The sequence below is a fragment of the Gadus macrocephalus genome, chromosome 23 (genome assembly GCF_031168955.1).
Source record: "Gadus macrocephalus chromosome 23, ASM3116895v1".
NCBI lineage: Eukaryota > Metazoa > Chordata > Actinopteri > Gadiformes > Gadidae > Gadus > Gadus macrocephalus.
Window position 1 is genome coordinate 2,251,083 of NC_082404.1, and position 16,186 is coordinate 2,267,268.

Here is a 16,186-nt window from a genome sequence, read left to right on the forward strand (position 1 = left end):
TTGTTCTTGCCACTGATGAACGTTGCAGCTATTTCAGAGTCCGAGAACATAGCCTTGAAGAGTTCGCTTATCCCTTCATTCGAGCTATAAGAGTGGTGGTCGCTAATTGTTTTTAGAATCCATAACACCTCTGCCCGAAGTGTCAGGGCTCCACCGACATGTATCATTCACGCCACTGCTTGGCCCTTGTGCTGTTGCTGCTCGAGGCGATGAAGTCTGGCTCGGTCGGTGCTGGTGTCTTTCGACAGTGGTCAAGTGGCTAGCGCTTACAGGTGCATTCGGAGGTTGTGCCGCGGTGCAGAACTGAGCGATGGGCGGCTGGCTGTGAAGGGCATGCGACTTGTGTTTTGCGCTCTTCATATGAGACTCGGAAGCGAGATTACCTAAAGTACTTAGCTTGAAAGTCTTCCGACACATACAGCATCAAAGTCACCACTGTCACAGTCCCCCTTCACTCCTCCTTTGAATGTCTAGCTGTAAAACTCTCAGGCCCCAAACCCACTATCATTGTCACCATTTACAGACCACCAAAACCCTCCGCTGTTTTCCTCAATGAATTCTCATCACGACTTACATCTGTATGTGCAATGTCCCCCACTGTTATCCTCCTTGGTGATTTCAACATCCACATTGACAACCCATCCTGTACTTTTGCTAATGACTTCACATCACTTCTGGACTGTCTTGGCATCACACAACATGTCAACCTCCCAACCCATAACAAAGGTCACATTCTGGATTTAATCTGCTGCACTGACATCACTCCCACTAACCTTGATGTCATTGATTTCCCCATCTCCGACCACAAAGCTGTACTTTTTGACATTCATACCCAACTACACAAAACCAAGGAACAACGGACCATCTCCTTCAGAAACATCAAACTTATCAACACCACAGACCTCTCCACCATGATCAGCTCCTACCCCAACCCTCCCCCAGCTTCCTCCCTGACTGACCTGGTGACTCACTACAATAACTGCCTCTCCTCCTCCCTCACCACCCTGGCCCCCCTGAAAACCCGCTCAGTCTCATTCACCCACACTGCACCCTGGTTCACTCCTCATCTGCGCCAGCTCAAAGCCACTGGTCGTCAACTGGAGCGACTCTACAATAAGACTCAACTCACTGTACACCGCCAAATGTATTCGGACCACCTCCATCACTACAAGAATGCCCTCACCACTGCCAAAACCTCATACTACTCCAACCTCATCAACACTGGTACAGGCAACAGCAGAATCCTCTTCTCAACAGTCAGCCACTTACTTCAGCCTCCTAAATCCCTCCCTCCAGACATTTCCACCACCCAATGCACTGCGTTCCTGGACTTCTTCAGCTCTAAAATCAACACCATTCACCAACAACTGGCCTCATCTCGCACCCCCTCTGATGACCCACCCTGGATGATCACCTCTGGCCAACCTCTCATCAGCTCCCTCTCTGACTTCACCCCAGTAACAGAACAGACCGTTTCAGAACTCATCCGCAAAGCCAAAACCACCACCTGTCAGCTCGATCCTCTTCCCACCTCCCTTGTCAAAGCATGTCTTCCGTCCATCTCCCCCATGATCACCAACATAATTAACTCCTCCCTCACTACTGGTACTGTACCCCCCACTCTCAAGCTGGCTGCCATCACTCCCATCCTGAAAAAACCTGGTGCTGACCCAACTGACCTTAACCATTACCGGCCCATCTCCAATCTCCCTTTCATCTCCAAAACACTTGAAAGGGTGGTTGCCGCACAACTACAGTCCCACCTCGACACTAACAATCTCCACGAACCGTTCCAATCTGGCTTCCGTCCAGAACACAGCACTGAAACAGCCCTAGTCAAAATCACCAACGACCTCCTCCTTGCAGCCGACTCTGGATTACTCACCATTCTCATCCTCCTCGATCTCAGCGCAGCATTCGACACCATCTCCCACCCTCTGCTCCTGGACCGCCTGGCTGGCATTGGGATCACTGGTGCTGCACTCTCCTGGTTTACATCCTACCTCACCGGCCGTCAACAATTTGTTAAACTAAGCAACCACAAGTCTGGGTGTTCAGGTGTCTCACTGGGTGTCCCCCAGGGGTCAGTCTTGGGTCCACTCCTGTTCACCACTTACCTCCTCCCGCTGGGCACACTCCTCCGTCACCATGGGGTCCATTTTCACTGCTACGCTGACGACACACAGGTCTACATCTCCACCAAACCCACCGCTGCCATCCCCCCCACCTCCCTCATCACGTGCCTGGAAGAGATCCGGAGCTGGTTGAGCAGGAACTTCCTGAAACTCAATGGAAACAAGACCGAGGCCCTGCTCATCGGATCCAAATCCACCCTCACTAAATCACAACACACCCCAGCTCCACTCATAATCATCGATGGATTCCCAGTACCCTTCTCCAAAGTCAAGAGCCTCGGCGTCATCCTGGACAACACCCTCTCATTCTCACCCCATATTCACAACATCACCCGGACTGCATTCTTCCACCTCCGCAACATCGCCAGACTCCGCCCATCACTGACCCAATCCAGCACTGAAATCCTAGTTCACTCATTTGTCACATCACGCATAGACTACTGCAACGCCCTCCTCACCGGACTCCCCACCAAACTCATCAACAGACTGCAGATCATTCAGAACTCAGCCGCCCGGATCATCACCCGCACCAAATCATCTGACCACATCACCCCTGTCCTCATCCAGCTTCACTGGCTCCCAGTACACTATCGCATCCAATACAAAACCCTACTCCTCACCTACAAAGCTCTCCACAACCTAGCCCCCAGTTACCTCTGCAACCTCCTCCAAGAATACACTCCCTCCCGCTCCCTCCGCTCAACCTCTGCTGGACTACTATGTATCCCCACATCACGACTCACTACAATGGGTGCCCGGTCATTCAGCTGTTCAGCACCCAGGCTCTGGAACTCCCTCCCCACACACATTAAACAGTCAGACACCATTACAACCTTCAAGTCACAACTCAAAACTCACCTGTTCAAACTCGCACACAACGTCTAACTGATCACTGTTTTGATTGTTTGTTTGTTTTGTCTTGTCTTGTTTTTGTTTTATTTATTTTTTCCACAATGTCTTGTTTTTTTTAAACGATTTATGATGACTATATGCTCTGTAAGGCGACCTTGGGTGTCTTGAAAGGCGCCTCTAAATTAAATGTATTATTATTATTATTATTAAGCTTCGAGGTCGCTTCCCGGCACCTGCCTCACCCAATCACTGTACCTAGCATCCGAAAGCCACTGCACATTAAACCGACACTTCCCCATGATGTGGCGTCTCCTCTCTACTGATTATGTTTGTTGAGATTGCCGGCGCGAAAACCCAAAGTATTGTTCGCGCATACTCCAATAAATGAGACGTTCTCTGACGTTACGCAAAACCCCGACACGCAAAACGCCCCCCATTTTCCCCTTGTGTTACAGTCTGGTTGAATACGAAAACATATCCTAGTACATGGTTCTTGCACCATTTTTAAAGTCAAATTTAAGACTTTTTAAGACTTTTTAAGACCAACACATACATAAATTAAGACCCAAAAAATGTCTGAAAAATTATTTGATAGAAAAGGTGTGTATAATTGAGTCACTTATACACATCAACCGTAGCCGTAGTACTAGCAGTAGTAGTACTCTTGCAAAGTTATCTCGGAAGCGCGCGGACACGACGATACGCGAACACATTAACCCACCCGTGTCACCCATAGTCACCCATAGTCACCCATGACCCGTCGCTTAGCAACCGGACACGCTGGGGTTGATATGTTACCGGACTACTGTAACTACTACGGAGTGATAACAAAGACATGAATCAGGCAATAAATCCACCGTCCTTGACAGCGGTCAAGTTTGGAGTGCGGAGTGGGCCAAATGCGAACTACTGCAGCTTTCCTAAGTTAAACCCCAAACTAATCGGAATAAGTGTATGCATGTCGATTATAGCAGACTACACCACCTCTTCTGTAGCCGAATAGAATTATATTACGAACAGATAATTGTATTCCGATTGAGGCGTATTATATGATCCTTTTCTATTCCGATTGAGCTGTTCTTCCACATCTATGCGGATCAGATGTGTCCATGTAAACACGGCTGACAGTGATCACACACACACACACACACACACACACTTTGAAGCCGAACTTCCTTATTCGAATATAATGCGAATATCAAAAAATAAATCAAAATTCAAACAAATATTAGGCAGCCCTTAATATTCGAACCTGTTATGGCAGGCCAAGAGGGAGACTCATAATATTGTAATTACCACGGAAGAGGCATTGAATGAAGTATTGATTAGACAGCGATTTATTAGATACCTAATAAACCGTCGGAACACGCAGGACCGGTAACCATAGCAACGCCGGTAAACAAACCCCGCGAAGCCCAATCCAGGTCTTACTGAAGGAATTTAATGGTCATAATATTATTAATAAATATTCGAATATTAATATTAATAAACAAACAAACTTCGAATATGATTTTTGGGAAAAAGTCTGTCACACAATTCAATTAATTTACTGTTTGGAATACTTACATTAAAATGATCCAGCATGAACTGTGATCCATAGTACCGCGATAAGACATGGCTGTCGGTGTCGTCCGTGGGCCAATACCTCACATGGATATCCATCTGTTTGCTTTTAGTGGTTTTGTTCACTCATCGAACATGAGGACGTACTGTTTATCGTTTACGCTGCATGACAGCTCTCTTTTTATGAAAGATGCAATCCCGTATTTGGCTAGATAGGCCGTTTTGTTTTCACCGCAGGTGAACGACTTCGCAAACTCAGAATCTGGGAACATAGCAGCCAAGACGTTACTAATGTCCTCGTTCGATTTGAAGGAATTATGTCTGCTCACCGTGTGGAGAACCCACAATACCTCTGCCTTCTGGGTTTCTGGTGGCGACACAAAGCCGGTTAACGCCGTCTGATGTGAAGTACTAGCCACGGATGCTGAACTTTTCAGTCCACTTCTTTCAAATAATACGGGCATCGCTGTAGTCCCGCTAGCTGCCACGGAGTATCGGATATATTTCTGCGACCTCATGTGGGACTGAAGAGCTTTTGCTCCCATGGTCCCTAGTATGAATGCCTTTCGGGATAAACAACACCTTGCCTCGTAGTCACCTGCCTTCTCCAACCACCCCCGAAACGTATCTTCCTCAAACCATTTCTCATTGAACCGTCACTAGCTAAAAGTAGCGCCAGCAAGTTAGCCTACAGAAGCAGCTGCAGGCTGCAGATGCAACCGGCCCCCCGATGACTGATGTCAACGTTAACGTAACGTAAAACTCCTGAAAATGCCGTAATTAAAAGACGTACTAGGTGATTTGTTGTGCGCGACAATTTCCCAGTCTTAAAAAACCCTCTGCAAAATTTAATACCTAGAGCAAATTTACAGTAAATTTAAGACAATTTATGGCCTTAATTTTACGCAAAAAAAATTAAGACTTTTTAAGGACCCGCGGGAACCATGTAGTAGGAAATTTAAGACCATCTTTAAAAAATTAAGACTTGGGTAACGCAATTTAAGACTTTTTAAGGCCTTAATTTAAGAACATGAAATTTAAGACATTTTTTAGACTTTTAAGACGCCGCGGCTACCCTGTTATGTTATGTTATGTTTATGAATGGCAGTGGCATGGCCACCCTACTCACTGTACCTTGCACATGTTTAAAATAAAAACATGAATATATGAACCTATGTATTATTTGAATATCTTAGTATTGAATGCAAAATAACAAGGTACATTTATACATGGCACTTTAGGACCAGTTTAATATAAAACACAATTTTAAACAATATATAGCAAATATATAATAAAGTAGGGGTCCCTGCTCCATCTCTCCATCACTGTGGGGGTCCTTGGCCTGGAAAACGTTGAAGACCCCTGTCGTAGACGATAATTTCGCCGGGGACGCTTCATTACCTGCACTAGAAAGAATAAAAGAGCGCATCCTCATTGTTTGATTGTGGTCGTAGGTGTTGTTTGTGCTGAGTTACCACTGAAATCAGTGGGTCAGTCGGTGGGATCGGTCGTCAAGATGGCGGCGCAAAGCTACAGTGACGTCACGTGAACCAAACAAATAGCTCACTTCAAAGTGCTGACAATGCAATTTGAAAAGGCGAAAATATGCATAGCTGAGTTTTTCAAAGGATATTTTCTCAAAGTCTATACAGTAAAATCCCTAAAAAATGCAACCTTTTCGGGCAACCAGAATTAATTTCAACTTGCCCAAATATTATTTTTAGTTGCCCCGGGCAAGCGGGCAACCGTTAGTGTCAACCCCTGTATAGTAAAATCACATGGGTCCGTGTGTACAAGTAGTCAGCACACCGGTTCATATGGTCATATCAGTCAGTGCCTCAACTTTTGTGAAATTCGGTCTATAGCTCACTTCAAAGTGCTAACATAATGCAATTTGCAAAGGCGAAAATATGCATATGTAAGTTTTTCAAATGAATTTTCTCAAAATCAATACAGTAAAATCACATGGTTCCTTGTGTACAAGTAGTCAGTACAACAGTTAGTATGGTCACATCAGTCAGTCAGTGCCTGAACTTATGTGAAATTCGGTCTGTAGCTCACTTCAAAGGGCTGACATAATGCAATTTGCAAAGGCCAAAATATGCATGCAAGTTTTTTAAAGGACATTTTCTCAAAATCTATACAGTAAAATCACATTGTTTGGAGTGCTGCTGCAGAACGCATCAAGGAATGGGTGTAGTATCGGCCCAAAAGCAATAGCCTACAATGTGCTTTACAAAGGAGAAAGGCGAGAATATAGCCTAGAACCACCCCTTTACACACAAATTCCTCGAAGGGGATTAATACAAATAAACCAGTTTTTGCCCATAGGAATCTCTGTACAAAGATTGGCGTATTAGCACCCTGTTTCTGCCGCTGAAGTAGGCAACTGTGGCTCCATATTCTCGGCTTTCTAACTCGCCGTCTTCTTTTTTACAAACGCAATTAACTATTTACAAGTGCAAAAACTGCAACATCTTTATTTTGCTGACCACTTGTCTTTTTATACCGACAAAAGCCTCCTAAGTGTATTTCCTCTGCGTCTCTCGCGAGCCTCGTCCCTCTCATTGGTTCTCATTCTCCTCGACCTGTCCGCAGCATTTGACACGATGAACCACCTTCTTGCCACTCTTGCCGAACTTGGCATCGCTGACTCTGCTCTTTCCTGGTTCACATCCTACCTGACAAACCGCACCTATCAAGTGACATGGAATGACTCCTTGTCCAAAACTTGCATGCTTGAAACTGGTGTCCCTCAAGGCTCTGTACTGGGGTCTCTTCTGTTCTCCCTCTATACCAGATCTCTGGGCTCGGTAATTGCATCACACAGCTTTTCCTATCACTGCTATGCTGACGACACTCAGCTATTTCTCTCTTTCCCCTAATCTGATAAAGCCCTGATTGCAACACGCATATCGGAATGTCTGGCAGAAGTCAGCACCTTGACAACTGCCCATCACCTGAGGCTTAACCTCAACAAAAGCGAGCTCCTCCTAATCCCAGGGAAAGATTGCCCACACATGGACTTACTGGTCACCGTCGAGAACATCACTGTATCTCCCTCTCCAAATGCCAGAAACCTCGGTGTGGTATTGGACAATCAGTTATCCTGCACCGCAAACATCACTGCGGTGGCCCGATCCTGCAGATTTGCACTTTACAACATCCGCAGAATCCGGCCCTTCCTCACAAGGGAAGCAGCTCAGCTTCTAGTCCAATCACTGGTCATCTCCCGCCTCGAATACTGCAACTCACTCCTGGCTGGACTTCCTGCCTCTGCGATTAAACCTTTGCAGCGCATCCAGAAAGCGGCAGCGCGCCTCGTGTTCAACCTACCGAAGTTCTCCCATGTGACCCCCCTCTTCCAGGACCTCCACTGGCTCCCTGTAGTAGCTCGCATCAAATTTAAGACGATGGTACTGGCATACAAGGCAGTCGATGGAACTGCCCCTGCCTACCTCCAAGCATTGCTAAAGCCACACAACCCAGCTCGATCCCTCCGCTCAACTACCTCAGCTGGACGTCTGGTACCGCCATCTCTAAGAGCTAGCAAAGGCCGTTCAGCAAAGTCACAACTTTTCTCGGTTTTGGGACCTCAGTTGTGGAACGAGCTCCCTGCCGCTCTCAGGACCACAGAGTCGCTCACCATCTTCCGAAAAAGACTTGACTCACCTGTTCAGAGTACACCTCGACACTGCATAGCCACCCTCCCCCTTCTGGCCACCATTGTACACTGTATTGTATTGTGTTGTATTGTATTGTATTATAGTACTTAACTGTGTAGCAACTGCAGTAGCTGCCATCATTGCTGTAACACGGGGAATTGGTTAGCCTAGCGATTGTTCTACTTGCACTTGGTTCTATGAACATCCTTTCTGTACCGACAGCGATATATTGATGCACTTCTTATGACAAATGTACTTATTGTAAGACGCTTTGGATAAAAGCGTCTGCTAAATGCCCTAAATGTAAAATGTAAATGTAAACATAGGACCCTTTTCCAGAAAAAGGGTCCTCCCCGGCATGTATTGCTACAGGGGAACATAGTACCTTTTTTCTAAAAATAGGACCCGGGGAACATAGGGATGACCCCCTATGGAAAGCCAGTCAAGAAACGAATTTGACAAGTGCATAAATGTGCAACTATTGCTTGGTCAAGTTTAATCATCGTCAGTACAACACTTTCAAACAGGGTGTCAATTATTCTGGCACATAACGTGGCCGATAACTCATTGGCACACAGCTCTAAGGCCAACACAGCAGCGAAGAGAAGGAGAGGAGAGATGCTGGCTGGGGCTCATGGGATGTGGTGCAAGTTGCACCAGCAGACCGAGAGAAATGTAAAAGGTAATATAAAGGCCCTATGTGCCATGAGGCACTTGTAGGACAGGTAACAGGTAACATATTTATTTGCACAGCACACACAGCCATTGCTTTCGCTTGAGCTCTTCAAGTGTCCAGGGGTCCATGGTCAAACAGAGGGCATGGAACCACCGGTCACATTTATCACACTGGATCTTTTGAATTGAAAAATTAATCCATGATTTATTCATGCACATGATTTTGTCAGTTGGTAGTATTTTGAAGTGAGCTATAGACCGAATTTCACATAAGTTTAGGCACTGACTGATATGACCATACTAACTGTTGTACTGACTACTTGTACACAAGGAACCATGTGATTTTACTGTATAGTTTTTGAGAAAATGTCATTTGATAAACGTACATATGCATATTTTCGCCTTTGCAAATTGCATCATGTTAGCACTTTTAAGTGAGCTATAGACCGAATTTCACAAAAGTTCAGGCACTGACTGATATGACCATATGAACCGGTGTGCTGACTACTTGTACACACGGACCCATGTGATTTTACTGTATACAGGGGTTGACAATAACGGTTGCCCGCTTGCCCACGGCAATTAAAAATAATTTTTGGGCAAGTTGATTATTTCTGGTTGCCCGAAAGGGCAAGTGCATTTTTTAGGGTTTGTTCATATATATTCATATATATTTTAGAGTTTATAAAAACTGCAAAGCAACCATTTTCTTCTGTAAAATCACACAAAATAGATATATTTGCAATTGATCAGCGCGCTGTCTTCTCTTCTTTCGGACAGCGAGTTAACAAGACACACAGCGCTACAGCACGAACATAGCCCCGCCTCCTGTCACTCACTCGCAGTGCGGTCTCTGGCAGTGATTCGGCACTAGTCTCAATGCTCTGTGTGACGGTGTTAGTTAAGGTTAGCCCATACAGCTAGCACAGGGGTGTCAAACGTACGGCCCGCGGGCCGGATCAGGCCCGCGAACGGGTTTAATCCGGCCCGCGAGATGATTTTGTGAAGTACAGTATTGTAAAAAAAATAAATAAAATTTTTATAATTTTTTTTTTTTTTTTTTTTATTAAAATCCTTCCTAGCATTACATGGATTGCATTGACTGGCACTGATTAATTTGTTGTACATTGAACTACTGGACAATTGTGTGTAACTGGAAGTCGCTTTGGAATGTAACGTAAAATGATCTGCTATTTTTCAATGAAGGAAACTGCTGTTCTTAATGTGTCCACTAGAAGTCGCAATAGCAAATATGTTAAGCAAGCAAACTTTATACCGGGGCTGAGCAGGGAGCAAGTATATGTCGTTTTGCCTTATACTTTCAACATTATGCGCTTTGGCACTCTCATTGCCCCAAAATGTCTGTCAAAAAGACGAAAAGTGGACACAGAGTGCAGTGTTTTCTAAGAAAAATGGTCATCGTCCTTTTTATTCACGGAAGTAAATGGGAAACCTGTGTTTGGTGTGCTCACAGCATGTTTCATTTTACATAATTATGCCATATTTTTACCGGTCCGGCCCACTTGGGAATAGATTATCCTCCATGTGGCCCCTGAGCTAAAATGAGTTTGACACCCCTGAGCTAGCATCTCAAGTGCAGCGCCGCCGCGACCGTTTTATGTAGAGAAGGTAGAGGGAGTAGTGATGGAGGAGTGCGGTTTGGAAGTACTTTAGATTAAAGCAAATTACCAAGGAAAGTCATATGCAAATGACAGAACACGGTTTGGGGTTTCATAACTGTGCAAATGCACAGCAATAGCGATATTTTTCATGAAATTGGACCTGCACAAACTATATATTATATGAAAGCTGAGCCTCCACCAATCCCGACAATCCTGGGACTAAAACTCACAAATAACAATTAAAGAAAAAACTTCCCCATTTTCTTTTAAAAACCCAAAATGTTATTTTTTTAAACCACCATAAACAGATAATCCAGTGAATTTTTTTTGCAACTAAACATGGTGTTTACAATAAATTACATAAGAGAAGGTTTCTTAGGAAAAAGGTAATTGCCTTCAATCAGAACACATGTTCTTCAGCTCAATCTAGTGGCCATATGTGTAATTGCGAAGGTTTGGCTTGGTGTCATTCGATTATATTTGACCTGAACTTTAAATAGATGGACTTTAAATAAGTGTCAAAATGGTAAGATATCTACCCGTTTGTGTCTCATAGTACGACAGTGATACCAACTGATAATGACCAACTGATAATTATTTCAGGTGGAAATCTAATTTTCCACTTATAAAAAAAAAGAAAAAAAAAAGTAGTATCCACATTGAATATTTCACTTGCACAACAATCTTTCTATTGGCACTAAGATGTAATATTATAGCCCTAGCAGTTTTGGAGATATACTGTCCCCTCCAATTCATAAGGTTCACGTGACGTCACTGTAGCTTTGCACCTCCATTTTGACGACCGATCCCACCCACTGACCCACTGATTTCAGTGGTAACTCAGCACCAACAACAACACCTACGACCACAATCAAACGATGAGGATGAAGTAATGGGTGAAGGGCTGGGCGATATGATATTAGGGCTGGGCGATATGACGATATATATCGTGTGATGATATAAAAATGTCTATCGTTTCATATTATCCTCTCTATCGTTTATATCGTCTTGTCGCAAATCACACTTTACGGTAATATTTTACGTAATTTGGACGACGCTTTACATTCTTCCACACGGCACATGAAGGCAACACAAACAAACATGGACGAGAGTGAACATGACAATTATGAATAGGATAAGGACTCCCACGACCAGCCAAGACAAAGTGAGCTCGTACCTAAAAGAGGGGCTACGAAATAGGCCTTTCCATGTACCGTTCAAGTTTATATAAACTACTGTAGCACCTGTGGTCTTAGCCGGAAGGGGCAGATAGGATGCTAGCATCACTCTAACACTAATGACTCACCAAGGGAGTTGGTGTTGGTTGAATAGATTAGCTATTTTAATGCCTTTCATCATAAACATTTACATTTGGTACAAAATAAAGCTTTTGAAAATAACAAACAAACAAACAAAATCAAAAGAATAAGTCCTTTGTAGCTGGATTCCCCAGCTACAGTACTCGAGTTGTTCGGTCGAGGAATGTCGAGTTCAAGGGGGGGATATCCGGATATGTGTGTTTCTCTCTTACTACTACCCGGGTAGGTTAGTGTGTATCTAGTTCTATGCCTTATCTGTTATGAATGGATCTTCACAAGGGTCTTCTATGGTGGTGTTCACGGCTGGCCACGCCGTATCCACACCATCCACAGTTCTATTGGGCAAAGCTCGCCATCGTAGATGCAATCTTCCTTCGATCAAACATAAAAAACCAACCTGCACAAATAGTGCAGAATTGTAAGTTATCTGGTACTATATCAAACATGGGATTTTACACATCTATATTACAATGTATAACCAAAAACCAAGGTTATATTTATAAATATAATGAAATGAATTGTCACCTATTAGAACAATTAGTATTTAAACAACAAAGAATGAAATACTAATCTTGAATTACAATATGTCACAGTATTTAATCAAACAATTAATTATTTATCTTTTTAAACCATGTTTCTAACTTAACATTTGTAATTTAAATTATTTGTATACCTATTTATGTTTTAACCATTAAATTGAATGAAATTATTCTTAAACTTATCTAACAAGTGCACTACAGTCAATGAAATGAATTCAATCACACTTAAAGTGGGTTAAGTAAGCAAAACAATGTCCTTCGGTAACATCAAAATAAACGCATTTCTCCTTTTAGGTTTCATCATGTCTGAGCTGCTCTACTAAGATGCGTCCTTAGCATAGTGCTTGACCTTCGCTAGCATTAGCATACAATTAGCCTGGTATGAACGATTAGCAGCCAGCGCTTCACATGTAGCTAACGATTAGCGATCGCATTAGCGATTCATTAAACACATTTTAAAATGACACCATGAACACAAAAGTATAAATAAAAAGGTATCTGAACTCAAACAGCATTTATAGTATTTTGTTCTCTTTAGTACTAAGCAACAATACATTAGCATTGGCATGTGCAACACTCACCGGAGATTCAAGTGAACAATATAATTCACGGTAGTTTCCTGTATTTTCAATGATCAGATCCTAATAAAACACCTTATTAATACCATGGAAATATTTATGACTGAATTAATCGAGGTAGAAATATTAATTTATGGCGTTTTATACCGGGAGATTCTCTGTTGTGCTTAATACCTCTCTAACGTCTTTCCAGTGTTACGGTTCAAGGTGACCCCCTCGAAACGGGGTGCTCACGTGCAATTTCCTGTTACTGGAATCATGTTGAGCGCGCCCTACTGGAGAACTCATGCAATTGCATCTTTAAATAATCATGGGTTTAGTAGCCCTATATTCCATATGGGTTACACTACCGTATTTTTTTTTTCCATTTTGGATTTGGAACGGAACAACAGCTGTTCGCTTTCACAGGGAAAAACTAAGGAACTTCAACCTACTTAGGCCTACTAATTAACGTTACAAAATATGCAGATACTGTCAAAATCGGTTCCAGGGAGTATATAGGGATTATTAATGTTGTTTTTGATGGTGTTTTTTTCTGGAACGAGTATTGTGAATCCATGATTTATTCATGCACATGATTTTGTCAGTTGGTAGTACTTTGAAGTGACAACAATGAGGATGCACTCTTTTATTCTCTTTAGTGCAGGTAATGAAAGGTTCTGAAATATGGCATATCCATGTAGCTTACTAATGAATAAAATGCATACAAAAACGTTGACATATGACCCACTATGTTCTGCTCCATATACCAAATGTTGACATCGTCCCAGCCAAAGAGTATTCGTATTAATCCTCATTCATTGTCCAAAATAATCCAAAACATCGGGTTTTGTTGTGGGTACAAAATGAATCTTGAAGAAAACTCGTCCTAAGCGTCCCCGGTGAAATTATAGTCTATGATTTGATGACTGATTTCAACGATCAATGAGTAAGTAAGTAAGTAAGTAAGACTTTATTTATATAGCACATTTCGTACAAGATTTGCAATTCAAAGTGCTTTACATAAAATCAATAAAAGCAAGCAGCAGGAGCGATACCTGGAGTAGAAGATAAATACAAAATGATCAACATCGTATCAGAACCTGGTGTTCTGATAGGCTTACTAAAATCATGATAAAAGAAATATAAAACCCTTAGAACAGTTTAAAAGAGAAATAGTAAAAATAGTGCAAGTTACAGAGAAATAAATAGTGCCAGATAAAATTAATAAAATGCTTTGGTAAAAAGAAAGGTTTTAAGCTGCTTTTTAAAGGTGTCTAGCGTGTTTGCTTCCCTAATATTAATGGGTAATGTGTTCCATAATTTTGGGGCGTAGTTGACAAAGGCTGCGTCACCAATCTTCTTATGACTGCTTCTGGTGACCTGTAACAGACCTGTATCTGATGATCGCAGTGTTCTAGCTGGTGTGTAGTAAGTAAGAGAGTTAGCAATGTAGCTAGGGCCTTGTCCATTTAGAGCTTTGTATGTGAGGAGGAGGACTTTAAAGTCGATTCTAAAGGTAACAGGAAGCCAGTGTAAAGTAGCTAGGACAGGACGAATGTGTTCTCTCCTTTTAGTTTTGGTTAATAGTCTGGCTGCAGAGTTTTGGATGAGCTGGAGTCTTTCAGTTGTTTTCTTGGGAAGACCAGCGAAAAGTGAATTACAGTAGTCTAGCCGGCTCGATATAAAAGCATGAATAAGCTTCTCGGCATCATTTTGGTTTATGAATGGTCGTACCTTTGCTATGTTCCTGAGGTGAAAGAAAGCTGTTTTGGTCACTTTGTTAATGTGAAAACAAGTGTTGGAAGGAGTTGAAATTCAAATCTGAGTCCAGGATGACACCGAGACTTATCACCTCAGGTTTAATCCACCGGGTTAAACCTCCTAGATTCTTGATTTGCATCTCTCTTTTTAATTTGGGGCCGATAAGTAGGACTTCAGTTTTGTCCACATTTAGTTTCAGAAAGTTATTGTTCATCCATTTGTTTATTGCCAATAAACAGTTGGTAATGGAGTTTATGGCCTTTGCATCATTAGGTTCAGCGGAAATATACAATTGGGTGTCATCCGCGTAGCTATGAAAATCTTTACTATATTCTCTGATGATGTCACTGAGTGGTAACATATAAAGAGAAAAGAGTAATGGACCTCCCTTGTGCAACCCCGTAGCAGCTTTCATGTTTCTCTGACATATGGTCTCCTAGACTAATGCAAAACTTCCTTCCTCTAATATATGTTTTGATCCAGTTCAATACACAGTCAGAGAACCCAATAAGAATTTCAAGTCTATTGATTAGGATGTCGTGATCAATGGTATCAAATGCTGCACTAAGATCTAATAGGATAAGGATAGAAACTTTATTTGCATCAGAGTTTTGTCTGAGGTCGCTAATTATTTTGGTGAGAGCGGTTTCAGTACTGTGATGTTTTCTGAAACCTGACTGAAAGACTTGGACTAATACTATCTTTTCAAGGACTTTACTAATAAAGGGAAGATTTGATATCGGTTTTGCTAGTGTACTGGTATCCAATTTGGGTTTCTTTAATAGGGGCTTTACAACAGCTGTTTTGAAGGCATCTGGGAAAACGCCAGTTACCCACCACAAACTGTTCACAAGAAGTCACAAATATATAGTACTTGACTTTGCCATTATCAGATAAAGATTATTGGTGGCCAAGTGCCTCACTTTAGCGTCCTTCACCCATCCAGCCACAGCATATTGGTAGGCATCAGTGCTCTTGAACGCTTTCAAGATATCTACACTGTATGGGGAGGGGTTAGGGCTGGGCGATATGACGATATATATCGTGTGATGATATAAAAATGTCTATCGTTTCATATTATCCTTTATCGTTTTTATCGTCTTGTCGCAAATCACACTCTTTACGGTAATATTTTACGTAATTTGGACGACGCTTTACATTCTTCCACACGGCACATGAAGGCAACACAAACAAACATGGACGAGAGTGAACGTGACAATTCTGAATAGGATAAGGACTCCCACGACCAGCCAAGACAAAGTGAGCTCGTACCTAAAAGAGGGGCTACGAAATAGGCCTTTCCATGTGGTCATTTTATATAAACTACCGTAATTTTCGGACTATAAGACACGCCTTTTTTTTTTTTTTTTCATTTTTCGATTCTGTGGTCATGGACGCGGCTTGACCTTTTGACCTACCAATATCAAAACACATCTGGTGTAATCAACTAACTGCCCCACACATAACACAAAGCTTATTTTTTCCAAAAACCCAC

At 42.5% G+C, this 16,186-nt stretch overlaps 1 long non-coding RNA gene across 1 annotated transcript; it reads right to left on the reverse strand.

The window, feature by feature from the left end:
- Positions 1-11,855: 11,855 nt before the first annotated feature.
- LOC132452945 (uncharacterized) lies at positions 11,856-13,288 on the reverse strand. Its single transcript, XR_009524541.1, has 3 exons — positions 13,096-13,288; positions 12,952-13,011; positions 11,856-12,228 (listed from the first exon to the last, which is right to left on the reverse strand). It is a non-coding gene; the product is annotated as an uncharacterized LOC132452945 (long non-coding RNA).
- Positions 13,289-16,186: the final 2,898 nt, after the last annotated feature.